We start from the raw sequence: 27246 nt of genomic DNA, 5'->3' as shown, positions 1-27246 counted from the left end.
TGTGTAATGTGGTAGCGTGGGAAGGGTTTCTTGCAAAGGACAAAAAATTGTAGAGTTTCCTTGGTGCACCCTCTTTTCAAAAGAGGGCAATCAGGCAGTTGGGGAAAGGAGCTAAAAGCCATAAAGAATCTATTTGATTTAAGAAACTATGCTAGCCACCCACCAATGAGCCCAACAAGGAGTTGCTACGAGACCCAAAGGAATTCAAGATGCCAGCTCTACATACTACTATAACCTAATATACCATACTCAAGGTTGGATAAATTACACAATGTTAACCCTTGCTGTTTGGAAAAATTGGAATTTAAAGGGAGCGAAAACAGTGAAGATGGAAAGTGAGAGAGAAAGTCCAAGATTGAAGAGAAGGACAGGAAAAAGCAACTACCAATTGCTGGCTGCGTGAAGCAGGCCAAAAAGGTGCGTTGCCAAGGCCAAAAAGGTGTGTTGCCAACACCAAGGGGCCTTAAAGGGAAACTGAAAGCTTTTCCAGAAAAAATAGTGAAGAGCAGTATGTCGTGGTTTTCAACCCTCTGAATTCGAATATTGCATCGAAATTGAGCGAAAGAAAGCGCAAACATATTTTATTTCGACGAAAAGTGCAGCAGCAGACACGCCCAGCTCGCGCGCCTCGTTTTTGCCTGTGATTGGTCGGGCGCCTCGTGACGTCAACAATGGTGTTCGTCCGGACCAACTGCTGCCGCTACACACGAAGCACGGTGCAAGGTAGTTTGGTGCCGTTTTGCTGAGACGATCATGCAAAAATTTTGAGAGCTTGCGTTTCTCTGAGGAGTTCGGCGTTAAGTCCAAACTCCACGAGAGTGATTTCGCGCGCGATGGTGACGGGCAACGGCTTCGAGCGACAAAACAGGCCGTCGCTTGAACAGATTGCTCAGTGTTGTCGCTCAATCACTCGTTTCTAGAAATCTAAAACTCGTCACTTGTCGCCCGGAAGTACTATGAGCGACTAGCCAATAGTGCAAAGCCGGAACTCGATGTACATAACTCAAATACTACTGTTTGTCGCACGGAATGAGCAAACTATTGAATTTTACACGTGCAAGAATAAGAACCTAGTGCAAGACCTTCAGAAATATTTTATGCTCCTTTTTCAGTAAAATACATCAACTTAAATTGATAAAGCATGCGTCACGCTAGTTTCGGCATGTATATTGCTACCCCCATACCAGGAAATCGTCACTCAAAGTTGTCGCTCGCGTGGAGTTCGGCTTGCTGGCGACAAGTGAACGCGACAGCCATCGCCTCGCTTGTCGCGCTGTCGCTGTCACGTTGCAAGATCACTTGTGAGGGGTTTATACTGCTTTACTCATGTACGAGCCGATTCCAAAGAGCCGGCCTCTCCAAGAAGCAAGAAATGCTAGTGCAAGCACTGCTTTCCACGGGAACGAAGGCGAAGTGTTAGCATTTCCTTGTGTTGGAAATGTTCTTTGGCGAGTATGTTTTTTGCTAAGCTGCATTCAGCGTTCCAGTGAGTACGTTTCCGGGCAAACAACTGTAGTGTTATGTTCCTGCATACCTCCTCGTAGAATGTAGACGGTGATGCAATCTTCGGCATTTGTGCGCTGCCCCAAAGCTCTCGGCAATCTACACAGACGGTTTAAATGCGGGAAAAGTTTACCGGCTGTTGTAGCACGTGTAGTGTAGAACCTTCATCAGCGTGCCACCTGCATGCTACTCGTAACCGGCGAATTCCGTCGGCTACGTGAGATGGTCGGTTTCTCTATCTGTGCGAGAGAAGGGGGAACGCAGCGTCCTGGCGTGAGCAGGCTTTCCAACACATGCAAACTTTAAGCTTGCACTGTGTTATGGTAGCTGCATGCAGGCTGTTTCACAACACATGTGCGAATAGAAAATTTGCGGCGCTTGGCGATGAAACCTGTGTCAAGGGTGGGAGATAAACATGCACCTTCCATTCAGCGTGCTAACACGAAGGAGAACCCAAAGCATGCATTATTGATAAACTCCAGTAGTAATCGTCACGGAAGTGGTTAGAGCACAACACTGTTGTTCCTGAGAGCTTGAAGTAGTTTCGCTTCAGAGCAGCCTCCCACTTAGCTGAAAGCTTCTTGTCTTGCAGGAACTAATCGAACATCGGAACATCGTCGCGGCCTCTGGTGTTCGTGCAACCGTAGGCTGCACAGAACGGCAGCATGATCGGCCTACAAGTTCAATTGATGCTGCGCACGTCAACTACCACTCCTATATACACACAAATAAAGGAATGTAGGGTCGAGCGCAGCAGATTAGGCTGGCATGCACGCAGAAATAAGCCCGGTCAGGCACGGTCATGGAGACTGCGAAGGAACGGAACACCAGTGCTAACGTCACTACGCCGCGGTTTCCGGTCTCCGCTCGCATCGTCAGCGTCAGCAGCAGCACGCGGCGTTCGACGGAGGGCGGTGCTACAGCGCAATGTTAACTGACGATTTTGTCGCTCCTTAGTGAAAAATCACCCCCAAAATTTTACCTGCATGGTTTATAAGGTTCCCGCATCCGTATGTGAGCGTCTTATTGAATTCGACAGACTCTTCAGCTTCTCTTTAGAGGTCCAAACAATCAGCATTGGCACAACCCCAGGATCAGCTTTTCCTCGGACACGGCTCAACCATGCATGCACAGTTAAGTGCGGGAGGGTCCAACACTCATGTGCACGGGTTTGTCGTGTCACAACACACCAAATTAACTCAAAAATCTAAAGAGTACAGTCACGCTACCTAGCAAATTTTTATGCATTATTTTCCGCCAGTCGTTATCATCAGGCCAGCTCCCTTAGACTGGAAGATTGCAGAAGTGATACCAGTACACAAAAGTGGTAGCAAAAACTCCACAGAAAACTATTGTCCAATATCATTGACAAGTATTCGCTGCAAAATGCTTGAACATGTCATTGCATCTCACATATATCATCATCTAGAATCAAATAATTTTTTCTTCATTAACCAACATAGGTTCAGGAAAGGCTTGTCATGTGAGACGCAGTCACTAGAATTCACTACAGACTTGCATTTTAACATGGACTGTAATCTTCAAACAGATTGCTTTTTTCTCAACTTCTCCAAAGTCTTCAACCGTGTGGCTCACTGCCATTTAATTTCCAAGTTACCGTTCTCAAATCAGACTGCTTAACGCTCTCCTGGATTTGTAACTTCCTAACAAATCGTCAGCAATTTACAGTCGTTAATAATTTTACGTCACCCCTTGCATATGCAAGTTCCGGTGTACCGCAGGGATGCATGTTTTCGCCGATTATTGTATATTATATCGACCAATTCGCAGCCATGATGACCATTGCATTCTTCAAGAGGACTTTCATCTCGTTACCAAATGGTGTGAAGACTGGCAAATGAAACTTAACTCATCTAAATGCCAACTAATGACATTCACGCGAAAAACATGAATTCATAGCTTTTCCTATTATATAAACACAAATATAGTATCTCAGGCATCAGCACATAAATATTTAGGCATAAATATTACACCGAGCCTTTCCTGGGCCTTTCACATTGCAACCATATGCGCAAACGCTCCCAAATCTCTTGGGTATATTCGTTGAAACTTGCGAAATTGCCCGTCTAACATCCGTAAATTAGCATTCATATCATTTGTACGCCCTCAGCTTGAGTTCGCGTCCCTTGTATGGTCTCCCTACCATGAATACTTAATTCGCATGTTAGAAGCCATCCAAAACCGAGCTAGTCGATTTATTTCCCGAAATTACAGCTACCAGTCAAGAGCATTACTCAAATAAAACTTGACATTTCCCTTCAATAACTGAGTAGCCGACGTGACGTAGCACTCCTGTCCTTGCTCCATAGATATGTTCACCAAATGAATCCATCAAACTTGCCACTGGAACGCGCGTCTTGCACATCCCAACGACTTTATAATGATTTAAGCCTCACTTGCATTTATGGCAACATAAACGCATTTAACTTCTCGGCTCTACCATGGGCGATTCAATTATGGAATTCGCTTCCTAACAGCACTGTCGCTCAAATGAGCAATGACAAATTCAGACTACTGAATTTACAGTCTTCATCATAACAAATATATTCATCTGTACATATGTGATGTCATTCATACGTGTCACATATGGGTCATGACTTTCTTTTGTTGTTGTTTCAATTTTGTTTCCTTTATGTGCTCGCGCTATGTACATTACTTTGCGGGAGTCTTACATCGCTTTTTATGTTACTGTGAATTGTACTTTTCATTCCTTTCCCAACAACTCTTTGTATTGATTTAGCGGTTTTATGTGTTACACTGTTTTGCAAGCACATGATCATTATAAACATTTTTAGCTCTCACATTTTTGCGTTCATGTATCTGTTTTCTTTTGTTATTTGTTCAATGATGCCCCCCTTACTCAATGCTCCCCTTGGGGCCTGTAAGGTACTTTGAAATAAATAAATAAATAAACAAATAAATGCCTGCTGACACAGACGCCCTTTGCAGGTACTGTGGTGTGTGCCAGTGGAATTGTGGTGCTACGGGGCTCTGGCACGAATGTGGCGGGGGGACCTGACAGTATGTGATGGCGGCTTAGGTCATCGCTCTCTGCTGGGGCTTCAGCGGTTCAGGGAATCACAATGAGTGTTGTATTTCTGGCCAAATGATGTCAGCAATAGATGCAACCTGGGGCTGCGACACTGAGAACATTCTTCGTAGTTATATGTGCACAACTACTCTTATCGTCTCCTGCAGGTCGTTGGAGCATACTGCTTGCACTTCTGCACAGTCTGGCATCGAGCGGCGATTGTATTGTTTAGTATGCATTTCCAGTGCTCTCTCAATCGTCGTAACCTCTGTTAGAAACTCTACTACAGTCTTGAGCAAGTTGTACACGAGCCCAGCAAAGAGTTTTTGCTTTACGCCTCGCATGAGGAATCGATGGGTCATTGCGGCGGAAAAAATGGGTCATATCTTCCGTAAAGATGGCAATGTTCTCCTTCAGTAACTGTATTTGGCTTTCCAGCATAACATCAGCCCTTTCTCTTTACTATACGACATTTGTGAAGGTCTGAGGAAAGGTGCTGCGAAACAGGTTCCATGTCATTAGGCTTAACACTCAATTCTCAAATCATGTCCGAGCAGCATCATCCTAAGAGAAATAGAGATGGTGCAACTTGTTCATTGCAGCTCCAGTTACTGACTGTCGCAAACCTTCTATAGGTCTCCAGCCAGCTTTCCAGGTCCTCAATCGATGGTTCGTAGAAGGTCAGTGGCTCTCTAGGTCGATGCATTAGGATCGACAACACTGGAGCTGTCATTGTGCTGTCATCAAAAAGAGAGCACAGTTGCCAGTGCAGTATATGTAAATCCTGAGCTCTCAGCCACACAGAAAGAGCATTCATGCAGTTTTTTATGCATGCTCAGTGATTGCTTTGCATTGCATCTACACCAAAAGTAAAATAGACCCACATCGCAAAGCGCTCTAATCTCCATGCGTCAGCACGTCTAGCAAGTGTCAGAAAAGGAGCAAAAGGCGATTCATTATCAAGTGAAGCAAATGCTCAATGACAACGTAATTCAACCCTCAACCAGCCCATGGGCGTTCCTTGTTGCGCTTGTGAAAAAGAAGGACGGCACTCTTTGGTTTTGTATGGATTACTGCCAACTGAACAAGGTGACAAAAAAAGATGCCTACATTCTTCCCCGCATTTCCAGGGTGTCATGCGAGATGCCCACTGCCATCTCCAGAACGCAGCCGGAGACAGATCTGCACTAGCCCTGCCACCTCATTCACGCCTTCCTCTTCCTTCACATTGCGGTCTCTCCGTTTCCAGCTCCACTTTTGCATGTCTCGAGGTCCACTTCCCTTCTTCTTTGTCTCGCTTTTCATTATCTCACATCCACAGACAAACTCATGAAAGTGGCCCATTTAACAAAGGAGCATATCCTGTTTGCTTGGAGTCCAGAGCCAAGAGACTCTAGACTGCCTTCAACATGCCTGATACTTCTCACTGAATTTATGAAATGAACGTGATTGCGAAAAAACTGCGTTCATAACCCCCAACGGCCTGTACAAAATTGAAGTGCTACCTTTCAGATTATGTTCAGCTCCCGCGATAATTCAAAGGAGGATGGACACCTTGTTGTCAGGTCTTAAGTGGGAATCATGTTTCGTCTATTTAGATGACGTCATTGTTTTTTCTCAGATATTTGAGCAACACTTGCGACTTCAGTCCATGTTTCTTGCAATACGCTCTGCAGGACTACCATTAAAACCTGAAAAATGTCATTTCAGTTATCGGGAACTGAAGTTGCTTGGCCCATTGTTAGTCGTGATGGCATTCAGCCAGACCCAGAAAAGAGTATAGCTGTTGCTGCATTTCTACCAGCAACCAACAAACATGATCTGCGCCGCTTCTTGGACCTTTGCGCATACTACAGACGCTTTGTGAATAATTTTTGCAAGATCGCAGAACCTTGACTGTCACGAATTCCAGCAAACTAGAGACAGACGTAGACAAGCCACACGTGCAAGATGAACATTTATAACTGAAAAAACAAACATCAAACAAAACAACTCAAAACAAACAATGCACACACTTCGGAACCCTCAAGCTACACTCGAACCTCGATATATCGAGCAGCGCGGTGATCACGAAATAGTTTGATATAGCCAAAATTCTACATATAAAATCCCGTAAAAATGCATCAAAAACTTCTACAAATCAATCGATGAACCAAGGGCGCAATTGGAGATTGTTGTTTGGAGTGCGCATTCAGTTGCACTGCAAATTAGCCTAGGCGACGCTGATTTCGCACGGCCGACGAAGTCGACGCGGCCATGAGACGTTCATTAGAGGGATCGCCAGCCGTTTGTGCACAGGCACGAGTAAGAGCGGGCGCGAGAGAAAAAATCTGGGGGCTTTTGCTTCTTGGATATATGACTCTGCCTAGGCACTACCGAGGAGTTTTCCTAGAGCATGTTGTAGGCGTTCGTCCTAGTTTGTCCCCAGGCATGCCGGCATTATGTAGTGGGGTCGAGTTTGCGCTCGGATGCTGGCTGCTGGCGCTGTAAAATAGGTGAAGCAGCGGGCAGTGCCGCCCGATTTGGTGACCGCTGTGTCGGACAGACTGTTTCACACCTGCAGCACTCATGCTAAGTCAGTCGTGGCGGATCATAGCTTTCTGACGCCTTACGGCGTTGTACCTTGTAAATAACATCACAGATGTTTCTGTGATGGCGGTGGCGACCATAGTAGAGACCGGGCCGCATATATTGAAAAACGTCGTGAATAAAGGGAAAATGAGACATCCACCCGTTCGTAGCAATTGCTACAAAGGAAACCCATACGGGTTCCTCGAAAGAAAGGCCTCATAGTTGAAGAAAAATTCGTCCTGGTCCAGGACTCGAACCCGGGACCACCGCCTTTCCGGGGCAGCCGCTCTACCGTCTGAGCTAACCAGGCGGCTAGCAGATGGCAGGGCGAAGTCGAATTTGTCGACAACACGAAGCAAAGGCAAGAGTTTGACGTAGTAGCTTTGTGTTGTCGACAAATTCGACTTCGCCCTGCCATCTGCTAGCCGCCTGGTTAGCTCAGATGGTAGAGCGGCTGCCCCGGAAAGGCGGTGGTCCCGGGTTCGAGTCCCGGACCAGGACGAATTTTTCTTCAACTATGAGGCCTTTAAACGGGTGGATGTCTCATTTTCCCTTTATTCATTACTTCTCTCTACCTTGCGGGTTTCCGCTGAACTACTACGTCAAATTGAAAAACGTCGCAGGGCGCAGTAGCGCTGAACTTAGCATCACAAGTTGGTGGCTGGACATAATTATATTTATTAAATCGTGTTTTTTACCAATTGTAACGGGTCATTATTTCGCATTATTGGCGGCACCTCCAGAATGCCAAAGCAGCAAAGGGGACACCAAAGCTAGAACCCGAACTGGTCCATGGGTTGGAGCTTGCCGAGGCCTGTGTGTGCCAGGGGTGTATAACATCGGCTGTCCAGTATCACAAAATTTTTTTATGCGAACACCCCCTGGGGCGCTTCGGCCTCCACGGCCCCAGCCCACAGGCCGCTCTGCTTCCAGCTTTGATCCCCCCACTACCCCTTGGGTGCCCTGGAGATCTTGTGCCGCCTGCTTTATTATAACCACAGGTGCTCTCCTGAGGCCTCTGTTTGCCGGTTACATGTGCCCTCCTGGAGCAGTGCTTGTAAAAAATCCGATCTATCGTCACAACGAAAAAAGTGACCTGCGACATATACGCCAGTCAGAACATTGCCCCTTCAGACACAGCGATCACCAAGGGTCGTCCGCACCCACTGCCTCACTGCACGGGCAGCCAGCGTCCGAGCGTAACTAAACAAATTCGACCACACTACACAATGCCGGCATGTCTGGGGACAAACAAATGAAAGAAACCTCCTCCGTACTGCCTAGGCAGAGTCATATATTCAAGAAGCAAAAGCCCCCAGATTTTCTCACTCGCGCCTGCACACAAACGGCTGGCGATCCCTCAAATGAACATCTCAAGGCGTGGCCTAGGCCAATTGCATGCCACATAACCGAACGCACGCTCCGAACAACAATTTCCGATCACGCTCCAATCATGGCAAAGTAAATACTGACTTGAAGCTTCACACAAAGTATTTATTTATTTGGCTGAAAGTACTGCAGCAGTGTAGCCTGCTTCTTACTGGAAGCTGTGTGCTTAACCACGGCATCGTCAACATAGTCTAAACAATCCACAAGCAATAGGCCAGTGCCTTCTATTACGCCACAGCAGCAGCGAAGAAGGGCCAAAGCAGCTACAGCCTCAGTTGAAGTCGGGAGCGGAGCAACATCAGTGATTGCGGGTCAACCTCGGCAGTGTCTTCATTCAGCCGCTACTTCCGCTGTGATCTCCACGACCATCAATCGAAGCATTTTGAAACACTGGCAATAACAAAGTATGAGGTGGTGTCTGCCAAGGCGTCTATGAGTGAGCCCAGTAAGCGCACGCTTTCACATGTCTTTGTGGATGCAAACCGTCATTCCTCACAAGGCGTGGCAGGTGCAGAGCGTGGCACCGAGGAGGAGTCAATGCAACAAATGCAATGCATCGCTGACATTGTCGAACCAGCCCCCGCACACTCTCAAGTTCCAGCGATCACCACAGAGGATGAAAAATCAACCACGGTGCATTCTAGCATGAAGCGCCCAAGTGGAGCTACTGTAATTTGGTTGCATACTTTAATTTGCATTTTTTCTGCTGGGGCCGCTCAAAGCAGCTAAATATTTGATCTATAGATGTACATATAATAACCGACAAACATGGTTAACATGTCATTTTGTTATAAAATAAGTAGACAATTGTTTTTATTGGGCTTCTCTTATTAAAGTCGGTACGTTATTACTTGAATAAAAGTTTTGAGGCCTCACTGACGTGTGATAAGCAGCAGCCCACTGCTATCGATTGCAGTACGTGCTGTTTATCGATTCAAATTGTACAGTGGTAACGTTTGCAAATGAGGTGGTTGTTTTCTTTAAAAAGAATCACGCAGGTTCATTTTAATTAGATAACAATATTATCTCAGTCAGTTTATGCGTCCAACATTCAATAGCCGCCACCAAGCGAACATATTAAAGACGGTGAATTTTATCAGCTGTGGCGTTTCACTGCCATAACGGGTGCATGCACGGCTTCTGTCGCGAGTGGTCTGCTGCATATGGCCGCGTAACGATGTGTTGCTTTTAAAAATTGTGCTAGCTAGCGTGAAAATTCGCTGCTGGAACCGAGCCCAGTTCGTTTGGAAGCTACCCACGAAAATGGATTAACCTTGCAGCCTCGTGGTGTGTGGACCAGTGAGTAAAAAAACACTGTTGCGCATTTTCTACTTTGAATTTCTTCGCATGCGAGGCGGATAAAGCAGATTCCAGTAGCCATTTCCTAAGGTGGAAAATAATAATTATAAAGTTATTGCTCTTCAAAGTGAATTCAAACAAAGCTTTTGTTATTTTGCCATGTTGCTAAAATTTCCAACACTGAGTACAGCATAAACAATAAATAGTTTTGGCTGTTTCTACATGAATGATGTGCTGCGATAAATTGACTGCACATTAGTGCAAATATACTTCCAGTGATAGTTGGATTAATTGCATTTGGTCCATAACAAGATTACTGTGTTTATTACGTAGTAGCTGGCAAACAATTTCACCTAATCCAGGCTTCACTAAGCAAAGCTTGCACAAGGACATCATTGAAAGAAATGTACACTCGAAATAGTGTTGTGTGTATGTGCTTTTCTGTCATGGAGCATTTTATGCACTGGTCTTAGTCTTACATGAATCACAAACTCACCCACACTTCCGCCATAGTAATTGAGGCTCTTCTTTCTTTCTACTAGAGCTTGCAAGACCCTGCTCATATTTGTTCGCCACTTTGGACTCTCATGTCTCTGGACGCACAAGTCAACAGTGAATGTGTCACCACTAGCCCAGAATCCTAGCAAGGTATGTTTCTGAACACTTCACCTATGTTTCACCATTTTTTTACTTGCATGCTTGTCATAGCTTCATCATTCCTCTTTCCAGGAAATAAACGAGAAGAAAGGGGGTTAACCGAGGGGCCCGATTTTTATTGTCATATCATAAGAAGCCAACAAACACTGACACAAAGGACAACATAGGGGAAATTACTTGTGCTTAATAAATGAAATAAAGAAATGATAAATTAATGGAAAGTAAAGTGGACGAAAAACAACTTGCCGCCGGTGGGAACCGAACACACAACCTTCGCATTTCGTGTGTGATGCTCTACCAACAAATCTACCGCGGCGCCGTTTTCCCATCCACTTTCTTGGGTATTTATGTGTCCTAGTAGAACCCTGGGAGTGTTAGCCAGTGCCACCACTCACAGACCTTGGTGGCGGACGTGGAACGTCCTTTTCGTCCTTTTTGCCGCAGGCGCCACGAGAGCGTGATCGTTTTGGGTGAAGGCAACTGGATAATAAACGTAATTTAATATAAATAAATAATATTATATATAAATAAACAAGTAATTTCCCCTATGCTGTCCTTGGTGTCAGTGTTTGTTGGCTTCTTATGATATGACTAATCAAAATCCGGCCCCTCAGTTAACCCCCTTTATTTTTGTTTATTTCATAACGAGGGTCTCGAATCCGGCAACATTGATGCCTTCAGGTAGCATGTGTGGGTTTATTGACCAGTTGCCTTCAACCAAAACGATCCCGCTCTCATGACGTCTGCACCAAAAAGAATGTTCCACATCCGCCGCCAAGGTCTGTGAGTGGTGGCGCTGGCTAAAGCCCCTCCATACACGTTTCCGCCGACCAGGTTAAGTACCGCCAACCTGCCCTCCTCCTCCACGCCCCTCTCCCCCTCACCCCCTTAGCTTCCGGCGTCAAGCGGAACTTACGTAGCTGCAGCTTCCTGTTCCGAGTGGAAGTGACACCAGGCCCCGCACACTCTCAAGTTCAACAAATGGCCACAGAGGGCGAAAAATCAATCGAGGCGCGTTTCAGCGTAAGCGCGCAAGTGTAGCTACTGTAATTTGGTCGAATACTTTAATTTGTGCTTTCTCTGCTAGGGGCGCTGAACATGCTGAATTTTTTAATTTACACAAACCATTGACATGAACAATCCAGGTGTCTAAGGATGTTTTTTTACCTCAGGCAAATAGGCAGTCGATTTTTTTTAATTTGGTTGTTGAAGCTGCTTTTTAGTCATAGCGTCAAGGTTTTTGTACTTGATTAACCACCGACAGCCGACAGCCTATTGGTATCGATGTGTTTCCTGGCCGTTGGCGTTCGAATACTACGGCGGTAAAACATTTTCGAAAGCATGCTGGTTTCGTCTGCGAGTCATTACGCAGACTTGCTGTAAAGAGGTCTACTCTTGGCAAAAAATAGTGCCTCATTTTGTTTAGGCGTTGATTATCATAATGAATGCGGCGGAGGTTGACGGAATACGCTTGAAGGTACGTTTTTATGCCGTTGATCTCCATAACACCGTAAGTACGCAAACCGATGTCACAGAACACCCGATGCATCATTGTGTGTTCTCCGTCATCGCTTGTTTGCTGTACGCCTACGAATTCTTCAAGTGTTTCATCCTCCTTTTGTCCTTGTTCTCTTGTGCTTCACTTACAGTATGTCGTTCCGTCAGCTGTAATGCGCATTTGCAAAACCAATACATTTGATAAGATGCAGTGGTTATCATAATTTCACTACACATGTATTAAGTTGGCACATATGGTTCAGATACAGATACCTGTATGCGGACTTGCACGACGTTGATGCGGAGATTAGGATAATTATGACACCCGTAAGGAAGAGGCAGCTGACGGCCGTAAGCTGTTGCGTTCTTTCCGCCAAATTACCCGGCCTGGTAGTGCTCTAAAGATGCTGTATAAAAGTGACACGCGGTGACAGGGAAATTATTATGTTTAGCAGCCGACTGTACGTTTTGTAGCTGCTTAGGTCTTCTTTCTTGTGCGTTTGTGCTACCCTTATTAATGAGCCATTTCTTGACTATGTTTTTGACTATGTAACCGCGTTTGTGTGGATACGTAGACGTGTGCTTTTTGTTGTACTTGTAGAATGCAAATAAAATATTTTCAAGCTTACTCAATCTTTGGTGTGTGCGTTTATTCCAGTCGAGGCCATCGTGCCACCTGGAAACCGCACTCTGTCAGTAGCCCTACACAAAATGCAACAGCTGGAGCGCGGCGGCACAACTCGGGGTACGGCGGCGTAATAAACGAAAAACCGCTCGGGATGCCCTTAAAAGTCAGTTCAGAGTGTGCCTTAACTCGATATGACTCAGCGCTACATATATTCTGCTGCGCCTTGATCGTGCTCCTGCCAGTTTGGTTGCTGTGTGGCAAACGTAGTGCCTACATACATATGTAGGCGCTACGTTTGCCACACAGCAACCTAACTGGCGAGAGCACGATCGATGCGCAGCAACCAGAACCCAGTAGGTAAAGCGACCATACTGTGCAAAACCCCGTTTCCGTTTCCTGTTGTACAGCGCCACCTGTGGTCACATACTTTAGTTCACGACGCCACCGCTACGCTTATTTCCGTAGCACTGTGGAAGGTACAGTTTCCCTTCTCTAAGTTTGTATAGGTGTTCTGTGGTGACACTTTGTTTTTTAGCGTTGTTTACTTTCGCGCCGCTGGAGAGGCTTTAATTGCACGAGCTGCGGTTGAAACTGTGAATGCGATTACATCCAAGAACTACCGCCTACTGTAACCAGCGATCTGCTCGTGTTCGCTGCTCCGCGTCAACCTGCGACGGGTTGTGGCACGCGCGACAAAGTACAGTGGAATGTAGTGCCTGGGCGCTTGGAGACCACTGCCATTTTTCGTGCATTTGGACAACAGCGACAGCGAACTACTACTTCAGCGGAATACACCAGCTTGTCCCCTTTGCATTCTTCTTATGGTGACTGCCGCAGCTCTGCTAAGCACGCGCGGGCGTCTCACCATCGTCTAACAGCAGTCAAAGCAGAAATTCCCGCAGCGCAACTACAGGAAGTGGAAACGCCGGAACCGGAAATTTTTAAACCGGAAATGCCGGAACCGGAAATACCGGAACCGGATTTGGTGTGAGGGGAAAAGGCGTCGCACAACAAAGGTTGTCGCTACTTAAGAAAGCGGGGGTGGCGCGTAGATGCAGGGGCTTTAGCACTGGCTAACACTCCCAGGGTTCTACTAGGACACAAAAATACCCAAGAAAGTGGATGGGAAAACGGCACTGCGGTAGCTCAATTGGTAGAGCATCACACGCAGAATGCGAAGGTTATGGGTTCGGTTCCCACCAACAGCAAGTTGTTTTTTCATCCACATTAATTTCCATTAATTTATCGTTTCTTTATTTTATTTATTAAGCACAAGTAATTCCCCCTGTTGTCCTTTGTGTCAGTGTTTGTTGGCTTCTTATGATATGACTCTTTTCAGGAAGACAGACAAAAGAGAGATTACTGGTCTGTAATCTGCCCATGCCAAGCCTTAAGGGGCTCAACGGTCGCCATAATGGCAACAGGTCCTCTTGTGGCTCACCATGAAATGTTTGCAAGTTCACCAAATAGAGGGGTGTGAGCCCTATTAGGAAAGCAGTGGCCTACAGTTTTGTATTGCATCGACCGGGAATGCTTAAATTTTACATACAAGCTTACTTGCATCTAAGGGCGTTTTATAACAACCGGAGAAGTAACACATTGAGCGCCAACTTGTCTCTTTTCGAGTCGTTATAGCCATGACGACCACAAAAGAAACAATTTAGCAAGCCCCTACTTGCTAATGCACAAACTCTGTCATCTGCTCTTTGCAAATCTGCTTGACGGGCATTACCACCAAGTATCACATGCTCCCTCACAACATTAATTTGTTTCATGAAAATGCAAATAATTTTAAAACCTTCAGAAACGCTCAATGCAGTTTTGAGGAAATTATACTTCATGTTGACTGAAACCCTGGCAGTCACTCTTCAGTCTATAATTCTCTCTTTTATTTAAACTACCCTCAGGGCCATATGGCATTCAAGAGGGAAGTGGTTACAAAGTAGTAGAGTAAAGCAAACACAGAAACAAGTGCAGTGGGTTCTGGTAACATAATGATTCTCCTGAGTATACAATGTTAGCTAATGTTTTGCAAAAAATTTGGTATTGGTGATGGCTACCATACTTGAGGGAAGGTGGCTCCAATCCCAAGATTTACGGGGGATGAAAGATTGAAAGAAAGACTTCGTGTAACATGAGTGAATTCCTACCTTACTGCGATAATCCACGTGGTTTGAAACATACTGAGGCCACAGTACGAAGTCGTCATGAAGTGTGATGTGATGGAAACTTTTATGAACTGTCAAAAGACGGGCAACTTTGTGGCGATTAGCTAGTGGAATAAGTCTAGGCTAGTTTTCAATGGAGGTTAAACTCACAGTACGGTTATAATGAGAAAGAATGAAATGAGTAGATTTATTTTGTACAAGTCCAAGTGGAGTAATAAGATTAACGCTACTGGGATCCAACATTGCAGATGCATACCATATTTACTCAATTCTAACGTGCCCTCTATTGTAACATGCACCCGTTTTTCACAACCAAAAAAAGGAAAGGAAAAACTCTCTCTATTGTAATGCGCACCCATTTGCCATGACCTAAAATAAGAAAAGTCCTTTAGAGTACTGCACACCTCATTCTTTCATACAGAAATACAACTTTCTCTCCTTTGGGAAAAACAAAGATTTACTCCCAATGCATAAAGTTGCGATAAATAAAAAAAGTCGCAGTATTGCCCGAAAGGCAAAGCATCGACTATGATAGCAAATTAGTAGACAGCTATACGAAAAGTAAAGATAGTAGTTCTATAGGCCATATAAACATTTTAACATTTGCTTACTAGCTAAATTAACAAGCATGGTGTAACGTCCACACAAGCAAACATGAACACGTCTCACTCAATGACTGTGGAAACTCTTTATCAAAATGCTGGAGCGAGGAAGTGCGGTAGCAGGAGCAACGGAATTGATCTTTGTGCGGCCTCTCGATTCAACGCGAACTAAGCGATGAGAACACAGCACGGTGCGCCTACATGCGTACACTCTTGTCTCCATCGTAGAACACGTTCAAGATAGGGCCCGCGCGGTCCCGTCATGCGTAGCAGCCGCCAGTGTAGAACGCCTCTTCTGTTTGCGGCAGTCCCGCACACAAGTTTTTGGAACTTCGAACGCCCGTGATGCGGCCCGATTTCCATCCGTCTCAGCACAGGTGATCGCTTTCCTTTTAATTGCAGCACTGTGATGAAGTCGACATGTCTTTGTAGACAGTACTTCCATGCTGATAGAGCAAACACAGAAAACGGGAAGACGGACAGCGCCCTAACCTAAGCCAAAGGAAGTATTGCCTAAGCACCTCTACTGCAGCACATGGAGAAAGCTACGGCAGCTAGGCTCGAAGCGCATATGAGGTGGCACTTTTGAAATGCCGATGGTGATATGGCAACGCAGATTTAGGGACATACTCGATTTTAACGTGCATGCAATTTTTGGGAAAAGTGCGCGTTAGATTCAAGTAAATACAGTATTCAAGTTTCGAGCATATTAGAGTCTTGTAAAGCTGTAGTTTTAAAGTAGACGGTGCTTTGGAAAAGTTGCGCCATAAGTACTCGAGCTTGTGATCAGCACTGTTAATGACATACTTTATATTAATGGTCCAATTTAAGTTATTTGTAATGTGCACACCAAGATATTTATATAACATGATGAAATCAAAGGGAATGTTGTTAAGATGGTAAGTGCTAGGATTAGAATTAGATCTGGATACGCGCATTATTTTACATTTGTTAACTACAAAAGGCTCATGTGCAGTTTGCATGAAATCAATAACTAGGCTAGCCCTGCACCTTAAGAGAGAGCTAGAAAAAGCAAATGCACACAACCGGCCTACTACACACTTCTAAAACATGACAAATCACTAAAAACAATTTTTCTTTCTCTTAAAACAACAGATGACAAACCTGAGCAGTGTGTTCCCAAAAACTTTTTGAAATATACTCTGAGTAAGTTTGGCTTAACATTCAGCCAATCAACAGTGGACGAGCAAGGGAACCCTCAGCATGGGAACTCGTCTTCCTCACAGCCCTCACAAATATGTTTGCTTGTTGAAACGATTTCTCAATTGAAATGTTCATCTCCTTGCTACCTCTTTGACTTGTTTGAATACACAAACAGAGATCTTTTTTTCAACATGATACCATAAACTGTTTGTAAAGATCTTTGCAAGCACTGTTGTCTCCACAATGTTCCTCGCTTTCCTACAAGTACTCCACTTGTGTTGAAGCCTTTACTGCTGCATCTGAGCACTAAATGTGCAGCAGAAATATCAAGAGCAGACAATGTATGATGTGAAATTTAGCATAACGTTTTTTTACCCCTAGACTTCTTGCCTCTCGCCAATGTGTTATGAAAACAATGGGACATTGCAGCTTGAGCTTATCTTGCTAGCAGTACATCTTTGCCGAGCCCTTTTTATGTTTCATTTTTTTAATATAGGTGAAATAGTTGAACGCAGACAATATACTATGAAACACGTTAAGCAGCACTGTACGCAATATAAGTATGAGGGTAGCCCAGCACAAATATCACTGTCTGAAGCTTCGTTCTCCCTGCTTTAGCCGAACACGATGAGAAAACTCAATTTCAGCTTTCAATTTCATTAAATAGATGACTATCTATGTTTCTGTGTGTTGTAAACTCAGTGACTGACAGCATTACCTCCACCTGACCTGTACAAAAATTGTGGGCATGTACTGCCTCATTCACCATCGACAATAAACAATGTAAGCTTATTTGTTTGAAGTGTTTTTTGCCAGTTAAGGCCTTTCAGTCATCTGGCGACATAATAAAGATATCTGTAGTCATGTTAGATTACCGTGCACACGAAAATTGCCCTGAAAGCAGTAACAAAATGCCCAAAACCAGCAAGCGTGTAGCGCAACGAGCACCACGAGCCGCTACCATAGCTGCCATATTGCTCACTACGTAATAATTATGATATTAGTTTTGTTTTGCTAGTGCCATCTCTCGGTCACATACTTTAGTTCACAATGCCACTGCTACTCTTATTTCCGTTGCACTATGGAAGGTACAGCTTCCCTTGTCTAAGCTTATATGGTATTCTGTGGTCGAACTAGCCAAGCAGCCGTGTGCGTGCGCTGCTACATTCAAATGGCCCCCTCGGTGCGATCGATGTATGCAGCCATAGTGCGCAGCAGTCGGGAATGCCCCTCCACTAACTTCGAGGGTGTTGCGGGAAAGCTCGCTGCCTGTCAACAACAGAGCACATGTGGTCTGGGGTGGCGGAGTTCAATACATCAATTTTACGCCCGACCCCATTCGAAATAAAAAATTAAAAATGCATTTGATTTCCCAGGTGATATAGAAAGTGTTCAATATACACAATAAGTCAATATATCCGTGCTCAATATATTGAGGTTCGACGGGATACAATATATACAGTCCTACTTGGAAATTAAGTCCTAACCAGTTATGTTGTAGCTCAGTTGTAGCAGTGTCAAGGCAGCCGCCGTGGCACAAGACAGGTCAGGTTGTCAGGTGGCTACTGTTGCATAGGACAGGTCCCGACGAATGGATAGCCGCCGTAGCACAGGACGGGCCTTGGTGCATTAGTGGCCGCTGTCGCACAGAAGTTGCAACCTGGTTAAGCCTGGGCTGTCTTCTGTGGCACAGGACAGGCCAGAACTGTAGCAGGAACTTGCCCAGGTACTGTGATGCACTGTTGAAGCACTCTAGGGGGACAGTGGGCAGGTGCGTTACCATTGGGTCCCCTTTCCAGGGTGCCTTGTGAGCCGCCCACTGCCATCTCCAGAGCACAGCCGGAGACACATCTGCACTAGCCCTGCCACCTCATTCACGCCTTCCACTTCCTTCACATTGCAGTCTCTCCGTTTCCAGTTCCACTTTTGCATGTCTCGAGGTCCACTTCATTTCTTCTTTGTCTCGCTCTTCATTATCTCACATCCACACACAAACTCATGAAACTAGCCTGTTTAAAAAAGGAGCATATCCTGTTTGTTTGGAGTCCAGAGCTAACAAATACCATCTCTGAGCTTTAGCAGCGCCTCCAGACACCGCCCTTACTTGGACACTTTGATGAAGATGCAGACACTGAACTGCTACTTATGCCAGACACATCGGGCTTGGTACAGTCCTCGTGCAGTGACAAGATGGCATTGAGCATGCTATTGCTTACGCTAGCCGCACATTAAAGGGGGACAAGGGTCCCCCAAATTTTTTTTATTCATGAACTTGATAAAATTTGGCATGCAGGTACAGTCGAACCCACTTATAACGATACCGGTTTTAACAATATATAGGTTATAACAATGAAAAGCTGCTGCACCAGCAACCTTTGTATGTTTTCTATGGGGAAATAACCCGCTTACTACAATGTTACTATAATGGTGTGCATCTCTCATGAGAGGTGCACGCCAGCTGCGTCGCCCTCCCACCCCTCTGAACACGAATGGGCTGTGCCCATAGCTCTGCGCTGCACCACCCTCTGAAACATGAATGGACCGACCCAACTGAGCTGACAACGCTGCCGGCACTGCTCTAAGATTACTCGCTGGGCCCTCATTCTGCGCAATTTGCAAACGGATTCAGTCACTCATGCTTGTCTTTGCACGCTGCGTCAAAGTCGTTCTTGGCCACGTAGTTTATCAGCCTCGTTCGACTCGCCGCTGAAACAGAACCTGGCTGATCTGTCGAAACGCACTGCTATAAATTTGGAAAAGAAGTGCTTCTAACCGATGAGGCGACCATCATGAACGTGCTTGCATCAGATAGCGACAGTGACGGCCACGATGGCAGTGCTGATGCGGTAGGGCAGGCTGCCTCAACACTGTCCCCGTGGGAAGTCCTGTAGCTGATTCGGTCCCCCATGAGCTTGTTTTCGCGAGGGACCTTCTGCTTCACTACGTGGAGCCCCTGGATGCCTTGGAGAAGGATGTTGGCAAGCTTCGCGTAAAACAAGCAAGGCTGACGGACATGCAGTTTTCTCGTGCAAGCCAGTGGGAAGTACGTGGCAAGACACTTGTGGCGATTTCGTCCCAGCGTTTCTTCTGGATATCTTACGTTGACATGCTGCAGTGCCAACCTTCCCGCATTTTTTAAAAGGTGCCTTTTGGGGCCACCAAATCCATGCCTCGGTGGAGCTCATATTTCACTTGCCACCCGTGACTCGTTTGTTATAGCAGTGCCATTCTTGAACGCCGACCGCTGCGGCTTGTCAACAAAACGCGATCAAAGTGCGCAGGAAGCAGAGTTAAACGAGTCAACGCAATCAGAAGACAGATGGAGGAAGGTAGTGGGGAGGAGAACTGGCCACCCCACCATTATAGTTTTCTCAAAATAGCTATGCCATCCCCCATTTTGAATTTTCTTTTTCATTTTGGTTATAACAATAGAATTTTTGTGGCACTTGAATATTGTTATAAGTGGTTTCGACTGTACATCACTGAATGGAGATTTCAAATATCTCATCTAGAAATGAAGATTTGACAAAATGTCATATTGCAATTAAAACAATGAGCAAAACAAGAACAAGGTAAAAGTGGGAGCCAAGGTTTCAACAAGCGGACTTGTCATTTTCAAGGCGACATATGCTTTTCTTGACACAGTACATATAGGTAGGGTTCTTCTAAAGGGGAGACGGGGCAAGGCGGGCGGGAGAGGCAACGAGCGGGGTGTGTTAGCGGCAAGCGTGTAGAATTGGATAGAAAGGTGTGCTATCCAACGTCGTTGGAGGAATGTGAGGCAGCACCGTGTGGCAGCCGGTTGACATGTCACTGTAGGTTCCTTTTTTCGTGGAAGGGGCCTGGGCAACGAGGAAGGGGGGATGAAATTAGGTTATTTCTTCTGGGTGGTTATAGTAATTTATAACTGGAAAAGTTATTTTTAAGTAATATTGTTACGTGTAGCTGGAGCCCAATACTATATACAATTTAGTTACAAGGAAGCTAACGGAAGGTCAAAATGGTGAGGCTATATCAAGCGGGCCCACGTCGTCTTCTTCCTCCTCAGTGCAGCCTCACTGTGGCGGCTGTTCCGTAGCATCACCCCCGGCAGTAGAAGCACCGTCCCGGTGCTTAATCTACACATCCGCGGTGCAAGGTGTCTGGTATGGCTGTAGTCTCGCCACCTGAACGATGTCACTTGCAGCCGACGATGACGCTGACGGGTCAGCGGGGTTGACTTCATACGTGACATCGGTCACTTGTCAAACCACACGGTATGCGCCAGTGTAGCGCGACAGCAGCTTTTCGGAAAGGCCCACACGTCGAATGGGTGACCAGAGAAGCACCAGAGAACCCGGAGTAAAGTGCACGTCGCGATAGTGGCAATCATAGAGGCGTCTCTGATGCTCCTGTGAGGCCTCGAGACGGGTGCGGGCGAGCTGGCGCGCGTGGTCGGCGTGTGCGATCGCGTCGCGGGCGTATTCAGCGGTTCAACGTGTGGCCGAGGGCAACAAAGTGTCCAAGGGCAACGCGGGTTCTCGGCTGTATAGGAGATAGAATGGTGAATAGCCGGCGGTGTCGTGACGCGATGAATTATACGCGAACGTCACATATGGTAAGTGAAGATCCCAGTCGTGCTGGTCGGTCGCAACGTACTTTGAAAGTATGTTAGTGATGGTCCGGTTGAGGCGCTCCGTCAGGCCGTTGGTCCATGGGTGGTAGGACGTGCTGAACTTGTGCTTTGTCGAGCAGGAGTGGAGGATGTCCTCGACGACTGCCGACAGAAAGCTGTGGCCACGGTCAGTGAGTAATTGGCGGGGAGCACCGTGCACTAAAATGATGTCATAGAGCAGAAAGTCAGCAACGTCAGTAGCACAACTTGTCGGAAGGGCTCTGGTGATTGCGTACCGCGTAGCACAATCAGTAGCTACGGCGACCCATTTATTTCTGGAGCCCGAGAGAGGAAATGGTCCAAGAAGGTCTAGACCAACACGGAAAAAGGGTTCCGGTGGGATGTCGATAGGCTGGAGACATCCAGCTGGAGGTGTGGAGGGCTTCTTCTGGCGCTGACAGGGCTCACAAGCGGCAATGTAGCACCGCACGGAGCGGGCGAGACCCGGCCAAAAGAATCGACGGCATACACAGTCATATGTGCACGAGACGCCCAAGTGTCCAGCCAAGGGAGCGTCGTGAAGTTGTTGGAGAACAGTCGAACGCAGGTGTGACGGAATTACAAGCAGAGGGTCAAGGCCGTGTGGATCGAGATTGCGGCAGTGTAATGTCCCCTCCTTAAAAAGAAACATCCGGAGAGAGGCGTCACCAGGCGTTGACTCCAGATGGTCGATGAGGGCTCGTAATGAAGGATCGCGGCGTTGCTCGTTGCAGATTTCAAGCAAATGGGACACAGAGAAAACGCAAGCGATGGCGTCCGCATCAGCCGGTTCGTCGACGGGGTAGCGGGACAAACAATCGGCATCCTGGTGCAAGCGTCCCGTCTTATATACCATGCAGAAGGTATATTCTTACAGGCATAACGCCCAGCGAGCGAGTCGTCCCATGGGGTCCTTGAGCGAGGATAGCCAGCAGGCGCGTGGTGATCAGTGATGACACAGAAGGGGCATCTGTACAAGTATGGACGAAACTTCGCAACAGCCCACACAAGAGCGAAGCACTCGCGCTCTGTGATTGAATAATTGCGCTCAGCGGGTGATATAAGTTGGTAGGCATAGGCTATAACGTGATCATGTCCACGCTGGCGTTGTGCTAACACTGCTCCTATGCCGTGACCACTGGCATCAGTTCGAATTTCCGTTGAGGCAGACGGGTCAAAGTGGGCCAGAATTGGAGGCGTGGTAAGGAGAGTAGTGAGCTGCGAAAAAGATGCGGCATGGTGAGGTCCCCAAGAAAATGGGGCGTCTTTCTTCAAGAGGTCGGTAAGAGGACGTGCGATGGTCGCAAAATTCTTCACAAAGCGTCGTAAATAAGAGCACAGCCCTACGAAACTATGAATGTCCTTGGTAGACTTCGGAACAGGAAAGTTCGTAACGGCGCGAATTTTTTCCGGATCAGGTTGCACGCCTCTGGCATCCACGAGGTGTCCAAGGACGGTGATTTGGCGGCGAGCGAAGTGACATTATGACGAATTCAACTGGAGACCGGCGGGACGGAACACGTCAAGTATCGCTGAAAGACGGTCTAGATGCGTGTCAAACGTGGGCGAATAAACGATGACGTCGTCCAGATAGCACGAACAGGTGGACCACTTGAACCCCTGAAGCAAAGAGTCCACCATTTGTTCGAAGGTTGCGGGCACGTTACAAGGACCAAAAGGCATCACCTTGAACTGATAAAGGCCGTCAGGGGTAACAAATGCAGTCTTCTCTCGGTCCATGTCGTCGACGGATATCTGCAAGTAGCCAGACCATAAGTCGATAGAAGAAATATAGGTGGCACCGTACAAGCAGTCTAGAGCGTCATCAATACGTGGCAAAGGGTAGACGTCCTTTTTCGTAATTTTCTTCAGGTGGCGATAATCTACACAAAAACGCCATGTTCCATCCTTCTTTTTGACAAGTACGACGGGAGAAGCCCAGGGACTACAGGAAGGCTCGATAATGTCCTTTGCAAGCATCTTTTTGACTTCCTCTTGGATAACAGCTCATTCGGACGCAGAAACACGATATGGACGTTGGTGAAGAGGGTTTGCATCGCCAGTGTTTATGCGATGGGTCACGACGGACGTTTGACCTAAGGGTCGATTGTCAAAGTAAAAAATGTCGTGATAGCCATCAAGAACGCGGCAAAGGGCTTCAGGTTGAACAGGTGTAAGGTCAAAAGAAACCATCTTCTCAATGTCGACGTCAGTACCGTGCGATGACGTCACGGTATGGGCTGAGCTGTGACGATCTTCCACTGTGAATGGCTCGATCTCATCATCATGCAAAGCGCTAATTATAGTCAATGAAATCCCCTGAGGCAGAACTTGCGCGGTTAGCGCGAAATTGACAAGGGGAAGGCAGGTGCGGTCACCAGTAATTGTCAGCACAGTGTGCGGCCCGGTAACACCATGTGTAAGTATAACTGCCGGAATTGGTGCGACTACGTAATTACCGTCAGGTACAGCTGGTGAGGACAAGTCGACGTGCGTCACAGATTGAGGCAGCAGGCGAATAAAATCCATGCAGCTCAAACGGCTTGGAGGCGGGTCCACAGGGTTGGCAAGAGGCAAGTCAAGGCGAAGTGAGCCGGCCGAACAGTCAATGAGGGCCGAATGATTGGCAAGGAAATCCAGACCGAGAATGAGTTTGTGAGGGCAATGCTCAATGACGGTGAAGAGAACGATGGTGTGTCTCTCAGCAATGGTGAGTCGGGCAGAGCACATGCCAACAATAGCCACAGTCCCTCCGTTGGCGACTTGTACAAATCGGTTCGGGGCGGGCGTCAGAACTTTCTTGAGCCGATGGCGAAGAGCAGCATTCATAATGAACACATGTGCCCCGGTGTCAATCAACGCGCACACAGGAACATTGTCGACGAGAACGTCCAACAGATTCTTGTTCATGGGTAAGGTGAAGCGAGGATTTTGAGCCAATGTCGTCTTTGCAGCTTCACCTCCAGAGGCTGCACTGTCTGGTTTTCCGGTCGGCGGTGCGGCGAGTAGGTCGGAGAAGGAGCACGGCGTGACGGGGGCAAACGAGATTGACGACGGGAGGGAGAAGGCGAGCGGGAGTAGCGGGGTCGTGTCAAAGCTGTCGCAGGGTCAGATGATGAAGCGGGCATAGAAGGGGCGAAGGAAAAGGACGTGCTAGAGGGGCGAGGGTGGTAATCAGGAGAATAGCGTATCAGAGAAGTCCAGCGGCTGTGGCAGTGGCGAGCGACATGTCCAATGCGTCGGCAGTTAAACAGATCGGCTTGTCATCCACAGTTCGCCATTCGGAGAGGTTGCGCTGTCCATAAGAGGAGTAAGAAGAACGCGGTGGGGACGTGTGTGGAGAAAGAGGTTCCGAGCGTATGGAACGAATGGATTGCAGGCCGACGTTGGACAACTCTTGACGGACGACGGCCTGGATCAAGGAGATTGTCACCGGAGAATGATCAGGTGACGTGAATGAAGGGGCTACCGGTTGTGCCGCTTCGACCTCACGACGAATGATGCAGGTCAAGTTGTCACATCCTGACGGCTGGTGGAAGAGGTCGTCACAGGATGACGTAGCAGCTGTGTTGGGAAGTCGCGTGATGTGCCGGGATACCCGGAAGCTTTTAGCATGCTCGAGATGGTGGCACTCCTTGAGGATCGCATCGATGCTGGTGACGTTTGTAAACACCTGTAAATTGAAGGCGTCGTCAGCAATGCCTTTGAGGACGTGATTAACCTTATCGTCCTCAGACATGGTCGGGTCAGCGTTGGCACAAAGGGCCAAGACGTCGAGAATGTACGACACGTAGGACTCGGTCGACGTCTGTACACGTGTGGCAAGGGCTTTCGTGGCATTGACTTGGCGACCGAACGGATTGCCAAAGAGGTCGCGGAGCTTTTCTTTGAAGAGATCCCAGCTCGAGAGCTCCTCTTCGTGAGTCTGGAACCATGAAAGTGGAGCTCCGTCGAGGTAGAAAAGAACGTTCGCAAGCATAATAGTCGGATCCCACCTGTGACTGGTGCTAACACGTTCGTATAAGCGGAGCCAGTCGTCAACGTCAGGACTGCCGACTCCGTTGAAAACGCCAGAATCCCGAGGGGGGGGAGACGGCAACAAAGGTCGGGGCTGCAGGCTGAGACGGTTGCGTAGATGAAGTGCCGCCAGCAGGAGCCGAAGTTGCACTGTCGCCGTTGCGACCGCTGCGAAGCTCCATGACGGGTACGGGGAACGTCCACCTCCACCAAATTAATGTTATGTGTAGCTGGAACCCAATACTATATACAATTTATTTAATGTTGTGTGTAGCTGGAGCCCAATACTATATACAATTTATTTACAAGGACGCTAGCGGAAGGCCAAAATGGCGACGCTATATCAAGCGGGCCCACATCGTCGTCTTCCTCCTCAGTGCAGCCTTACTGTGGCGGCTGTTCCGTAGCAATATGATGTACTTATTCTCAAAGGTCCAATCCCACACAGGCTAAAGGTCACAAAATTTTGATACGGTTATTTTACTGATCAAAAATAATTTTTGAAGTTGAAGACAAAAAGTTACCTAGCAGTAATTTGCTTACATACCACCTAATTGGAAATGTATTAAGAAAAGGTTTAGCCTGTACTTGAGTTGTTACTGAAACAAACTACTCAACCACTGAAAAGGAATGCTTAGCTGTCACCTGGGCGATAGGTAAGTTCCAGCCATACTTATACAGCTGTCTATTCAGAGTGGTTACTGACCATCATGCCCTTTGTTGGCTAGCCAATTTCAAAGATTCTTCAGGACATCTTGCTAGGCTGAGCCTTATGCTTCAAGAATTTTACGTAACAATCGTCTACAAGTCTGGCCGGAGGCACACTGACGCTGACTGTCTTTCACACGCTCCACTTGCAACGGCATCAAGTGATACCAATGACGACAGCCATTTCTTCTGCACTGTCAATATATCTGACTTCAATATATTTTACGTCAATATATCTGGCTCAGCAACAACAGGACGATTAAGAACTCAGACAACTTATTGACTATAAAAGCTGTGTGTGGACAAGCTAAAACTCTCCGTAATCTATCATCCGGAAAGCAGCATTCTGACCATATGAACGTTTTTTTTTTTTTGTTCTTTGTTCTGATGCATGCAGGCAAGTTCAGGGCATGGCCAGACACAGGGTGACAAGTTATTACGTTGCTTAACATACCGGCACCTACTAAGCTCACGAACTGCACGCAATGTGTCTCAAAATGAACAATTAATTTCCCAGCATATATTCGCTACATGTTCTGCAGAAAACTGTCTTTTGCACTCTCTAGGCAGTGCACTGCTTTTGGCACCTGTACTTTAGGTGCTGGCTGCCCACAAAAATGCAAGGTGGCTCACATTCCAAGTAAAATGACGTACGAATGTCAAGACATTTGCCCATAATCAACTTATGACTTCAAAAGCATCTGCCACAGTTGACCAAGAGGGGCAACTATACATAAGGCCACAATCCACATCCTCGCGTGTTAACCATCTTTGTTCTGTCTCCGCCAGCAATGCCTGTCGCCAGCAGCGTCAGCAAATGGACCTTGTCATTCTGTCCACATGTATGCCGATATTCTGCCCGCCTGCCCCGATCTTCAGGCAATTTGGGATTCGCACATACCTTGGCCCGAATCCATCAATGCTACTACTAATCTAAGGTGGGCCAGGAAGTCAAGCAATACGTGAAAACTTGCCATGACTGCCAGCACCGAAAGACTCTGCATCAACACCCAGCCGGTTTCCTCAAGCGTGTTGCCCGGCAACACAACCATTTCAACAAATGGGCATGAATTTGCTCGGCCCTTCCCCAAGTTTTTTGCTGGCAACCACTGGATCATGATAGTGATTGATTATCAGATTCAATATTCCAAAACCAGAGCCCTTCAGCAAGCTACTGCCAGTGATGTTGCATACTTTTTCATCCAAAACATCATCCTCCAGCATGGTGCAACAGCAGTAGTTGTAACCGACCGTCGTAAAGCTTTTACAGCACATATGATGCAAGACGTCACGACGCTTAATGGAACGATTCATTGCCAAGCCACTGCATACCATCCAAAGACCAATGGCCCTATAGA

At 46.9% G+C, this 27246-nt stretch overlaps 1 protein-coding gene and 1 non-coding gene across 3 annotated transcripts in view; one reads left to right on the top strand and one right to left on the bottom strand.

Annotated features, from left to right (window-relative positions):
• LOC142566014 (mitogen-activated protein kinase kinase kinase 13-like) overlaps positions 1 to 27246 on the bottom strand; it is a 673242-nt gene that overhangs the window by 447333 nt on the left and 198663 nt on the right. The window lies entirely within an intron of this gene.
• Positions 7554 to 7628, top strand: TRNAS-GGA (transfer RNA serine (anticodon GGA)). The gene has a single exon. It is a non-coding gene; the product is annotated as a tRNA-Ser (tRNA).

The sequence above is a fragment of the Dermacentor variabilis genome, unplaced genomic scaffold (genome assembly GCF_050947875.1).
Source record: "Dermacentor variabilis isolate Ectoservices unplaced genomic scaffold, ASM5094787v1 scaffold_12, whole genome shotgun sequence".
In the NCBI taxonomy this organism is placed as follows: domain Eukaryota; kingdom Metazoa; phylum Arthropoda; class Arachnida; order Ixodida; family Ixodidae; genus Dermacentor; species Dermacentor variabilis.
This window is presented reverse-complemented; position numbering and strand designations above follow the sequence as displayed.